Consider the following 5,580-nt stretch of genomic DNA (forward strand, 5'->3'; position numbering starts at 1 on the left):
ATCCGTGGGAGAGTGCAGTCTTGCCTGCATCTGCTACAATGAGGTAGAGACTTCACCCGAAGAACACAAAATCACAAACGTGGGTGAAGTAAATATGCAGTGATTTAATACATATTCCTTCTATCTTTCTGAGAAGGAGGTGTCATAGTTCAAACTCCTCGGTTTCCGTCTTTGTTTCTTAGTGCTGCTAAGGCAGAAATACTACAAGTAGGGAGCTTTAATAACCAGGAATTATTATTTTTTCAATAGCTTAGAAAGCTAAAAGTTTGTATTCAGGGCGCCAGCTCTGTCTGTTTCATGGGAAATCCTCGTCTCAGCATTCTTCCAGGCACTCTGAAGCTCTTTACGTGGCACCTGCCTTTCTACCATTTCACTTGCTTGATTCTCTGCTTAATACACTCATTTTATGAAAAATTAGATGATTTATAATACATCATACACTTATTTGACCTTATTAATATAACAAATATTCTATTCCCCAAAGGAATTCTATCCACATGTATATATGTTAGAGTTTACAACATATATTTTTTGGAGACACAATTTAATCCATAAAAGTTTCAAGAAATCAGACTTATTCTTTTTGTAGACTGGAATGCATTGTGGTCTCTAAAGGCGTTTTTCAGGATATTCCAGAAAAAATGGCTATCCGACTCTGCTTTTAGCTAGAGAAGCCAAACATTCAGAGACCTGGCAGTTAGACCGTTAATTTTTACACACGTATAGCTTGAAAATCTTGAGTTGCCACAGGAAAAATCACTGCCTAAATTTTAATCTCTGAATTTGCATTCTTAAAAGAATACCAATCAACCAGAAGGACAAATAAATCAGACCCATTTCTAAATGTACGTGTTCCTCAGTTTAACTGTGTGGGAGGAAATACTACAAAGGACGTGTTGACTAAGGATTAAACATATACACCAATTCCTAAGGCAGGTCATGATTGAATGTGTCCTCTGAACCGCTACTGAGAGCAAAGGGGAGCCAGGATGCAGCTACACGGAGGGCAGAGGAGGGACATGAAGGCCAGCTGTGCCTGAACCGAAGCTGTCCCCAGAAACGGGCCAGTGGAGATATAAAAAAACTCATCCCAGAAGTCACAAGCTGTAACAACAGTGGTGGCATTTAGAGTACTGATCTGAGGGAAGGGAGCTAGAGAGACACCCAAGACCTGAGGAGATGGCGTGGGAAAAGCACCTCCACTGGGAGGAGAGTCAAAGGAACGGAATTGTGAATGGGAGAAGGAGAAATAGGGTGAAAGATAGGATATGGTGAAAAACTTTTAAAAGCCCAAGGTCATACAACCACTTTCACCATTGCTCCCTTAAAACAACAACAACAATAAAGAATAATGAGAGTACAGAAGGCCTTCCAGCTTTGAGGCCCCCAGATTGGTCATGCGAAACCAGTGGCATGTAAAAAGGCCTCTCACTTAGGGGAAGATCCCTCCCAGAACTCATAGCTGAGATGGCTCTTTTGGTAATAGGACTTAGAGGAGGGTCTGGGCCTTTCTGCTTTCAGTCTCCACCATGAAGTCCCCACCATCTTGGGGAGGGTGGAATTACCTTTCTGAGCCAGAGGAAGGCTGGGGAGATGTGCACCTTCCTGTTTTTAATCTAATAAAATGCTCACCTGCAAAACCAAACCAACAACCATGAACTAAAGGGATAAGAAACTCAAGCAAGAAATAAGATTTTGTTGCACTGAGAAAAGATGTCCTGCACTAGAAATGCCGCGAACGCCCCAAACCACTACTCTGGTCAGTATTTGCAGAGATGTAAATGATCTTTATCTTTTTTTTTTAAAACGTTTTATTAGGGGCTCATACAACTCTTATCACAATCCACACATATACATACATCAATTGTATAAAGCACATCCATACATTCCCTGCCCCAATCATTCTCAAAGCATTTGCTCTCCACTTAAGCCCTTTGCATCAGGTCCTCTTTTTTCCCCCCCCTCCCTCCCCGTTCCCCCCTCCCTCATGTGCCTTTGGTAATTTATACATCGTTATTTTGTCCTATCTTGCCCTATCCGGAGTCTCCCTTTCCCCCCTTCTCTGCCGTCCCTCTCCCAGGGAGGAGGTCACATGTGGAGATCTTTATCTTTACAGTGCTGCTTTGAAAAATAAAATGGCAGAGGAGAATCAATATACATCATCCTTAACAATTAACCCTGAAAAGAAAAGCATCTGTCAACAATCCAAAGTTAATTAAATCTCCCTAGAGAACCATTTGGAGTATGAAAAATCACCAGCCGAACAAACCATATGTCGTTGAGTTTTGCTGACAAGAAGCTTGTTGAGAATTTTTCATGAGACCCATTGGTGTGTAATTTGGTGTCTTCGTGGCATCTTTGCCTGTTTCTGGTATCAGGGGATGCTCGCTCCATAGAAGGAGTTTGGGAGTTTGCTGTCTTTTTCTCTATCCTGGAATAGTCTGCGTAGAATTGGTGACAGCTCTTCACTGAATACTTGGTAGAATTCTCCTGTGAGTCCATCTGATCTTGCACTTTTCTTGGTTGGAAGTTCCTTGATGACCTCTATAATTTTTTGTTGTGGATCTGTTGAGGTTTTCCACATGTCTGCATTAATTTGGGGAGATGATGCACTTCTAGATAATTGTCTTTTTCTTCATGTTTATCAAATTTATCGGAGTACAGTCTTTCATAGTGGCACCTTCATTTTCTTTTTTTCATTTGGATTTATTTCGTGTCCTCTTTAAAAAATCTCTACTGCTAGACATTTGCACACTCTCTTTTCTTTCTTTATCGAGTTTGCTAGTAGTTTGTCAGTTCTGTTCATTAAAAAAGAAGAAAAAAAGCCCAAGCTCTGTCTTGATGATTTTTTCTATTGTTTTATTGTCCCATTCCTTTATTTGGACAATCTTTATGATTTCTTTTCTTCTGTGTTGGTGAGATTTTTGTTGTTTCCCTTGTTCTAGTTTTTGGAGGTGTTGTGTTAAGGTGTTGATTTTGGATTGTTTTGTATGCGTGTTGATTGCTATAAATTGTCCTCTGATAACTGCTTTTGCTGGGTGCCAAAGGTTTTGGTATATTGTATCATTGTTCTTGTTCGTTTCAAGGACTTTCTCAATTTTTATTTCTTACCCAGTCATTTTGAAGTAGTAGGTTGTTCAGTCTCCATGTGCTTGTCTTTCTGTTCCTGTTCTTTCTGTTGTTGATGTCCAGGTTTATAGTGTAGAGATTTGAAAAAACAGATGGTTGGCTCTCAATAGGTGACTTTGTTAGACCTTAGTTAGAACACTGAGGTGTAATCTATTTTAGCATGTGTGCCGTGTGTGCTTCAGAAGAATGTCTATTGTGTGGTTGTCAGGTTGAATGGTTTGTAAAAATTTGGCAGTTAAGCTGGATGATTCTATTGTTTAGTGTCTCCGTTTCTTGTTTGAGTCCCCCACCCCACCCCGCTATAATATGCCTTTCCTTGAGAGTAGTGTATTGAAGCCTTCTACTATTATTACCTAGCTATTTCTCTCCTTAACTCTGAGACAATTTGATTGATGTGTCTTGAGGGTCTTTCATTGGAGGTAGATATGTTTTGTATTTCCTTGACCACTTTCTTTTAATCATTATGTCGTGTCCATTCTTGTTTCTCTTTAGAATGTGACTCAAAACATGGCTATCTAGTGAAGCTCCCTCAGCAAAATGGGCAGGTCAAGAATTCTAGACGGAGGCTGCTAGTGTGGAAATTTACCCGGACAGACCGGTGCTGTTCACGAGCCACTCAGAATGGAGTTTTCTCTCTAAAAGTAACACATTTGAAGTTCTTCCCGGGATTCAGATTCAGGTTTACTTAATACTCCTTATAGAAACTTGTACCTCTAAGTCCATCTAAAACTTCTTTGCTTTTCTTTTTAACATTTAAAATGTTTTCTTTGGTTGAGTAGTAAGGGGTTGGGCAACCCCTTGTTTGTGGAACGAGGCAGCATGCTTCACCACTCTTGGAGACTCCATTCACTTTTCTGTCTCATAAGATGATAGTAGTTACTTCTCTTATGTAGTGAAAGTGTTTGTTGTTAAAACTGTGTGAGGTACCTTCAACTCATAAGTTTTGGGTAATATTTGTCCCCTGTTTCTGTCAGGGAAAGTGGAATTGCTATTTATTTATTAGTTGCTGTGACCTCTTATTAATGATCACCCCATGTATGCCAGAGTTCTGTAAGATTTTCAATGGCATATTTTCCAGACGTACATTACCAGACCTTATTTTTGGAAGTGTTTTTAAGTGTACTGGAACCTTCACACTTTCCATTAGGGCAGGTGTATATTAACCACTTGCACCAGCCGGTGACCCCTCTTCTCATTTAACCAAACTCACCACCGTTGAGTCTATCTTGACTCACAGTAACCATATATAGGATTCCGGAGGCTGTAAATCTCTACTGGAGCACATAGCCTCATTTTTCTTCACTGGAGTTGGTGGTGTGTTTGAACTGCCAACCTTGTGGTTAGCAATCCAATGCTTATCTGACAATGTCACAAGGGAATGTGCTTCTTATTTAGCTCAAGGTTAATTCTCACAAGCCTTTAGCTTTGATCCCGCTTTCACCCCAGAATCCATAGATCTAGTGTAAGCTTATATAACTTACACACAATAAAAATGATAAACACGGAAATCTTAGACAGCAAACACATCAATCTTCACGCCAGACACTCCTTGTTGGCAGATGAAGGGAGATGATTGATAGTGGGAGAGAGGAAGCAGCTAGACATTCACCGTCCGTGAGTGATGAGAATATTTCCTGGTCATCAAAGAGATAAAAAGGACCCCTCTCATCTGATGTCTGAGGAAGCTTTAGATTTTAGATTTTAGAGATGTTGAGGACATTATTGCAAAATACATTAGCACAGTTAGTTCCCTTTTCACTCACAGACCTAACACAAGATGTGTATTAATATATGGAATCGTAACGAAGGTCCTAATAATGGGAAGGAGAATCATAGAGGCTTTGTGTCCAATGACATTGAATCCTTGTGCCGCACAACCCAAATTCACCTGGGTGTTGACAGCATCAGTCAACGTGGAAAAGCATGGAAATCTTGGACTCCAACGGATGCCAGCATGTCTAAGCAGGAACCCATTGGGCCAGGAGGGTGGCAGAACTTGGACCACAAGCCACTCTTCCCTGTTCTGACAGTTATTATAGAGATCAGCCACACACCTGGTGTCCAATTTTCATTAGTGAATTGTGGGCTCCGTCATTTTCCAATCGTAAATTTGAATTTATTTTATTGGAGTTAAAAGGAGTACTTGATGTATCACTGAGGAGCAAAGCTGCTGCACATTCCCCCAGTGATCAGTGGATTGCGTCTTGTGGGATCGGGTGGGATAAGCTAGGAGTCATGGAACAGGTCTGCCCAACCCAGCGGCTGTTGGGGTTGGGCTAATGTCTGTTTTCCATACTCTGTGTGATCCAATCATCTCCTCCCACCATTCCATCTTAGGACAAGTTGTATGTGGTGCACGCTCACTAAGGAAATATTTATTACTCTATCTTTACACTTATTGTCTGAGGTATGACTATCTGCCAACTCACCTCAGGGTCTCTCTGCAAGTGG

This window comes from Tenrec ecaudatus, chromosome 9 (genome assembly GCF_050624435.1).
Source record: "Tenrec ecaudatus isolate mTenEca1 chromosome 9, mTenEca1.hap1, whole genome shotgun sequence".
NCBI classification, from domain to species: Eukaryota; Metazoa; Chordata; class Mammalia; order Afrosoricida; family Tenrecidae; genus Tenrec; species Tenrec ecaudatus.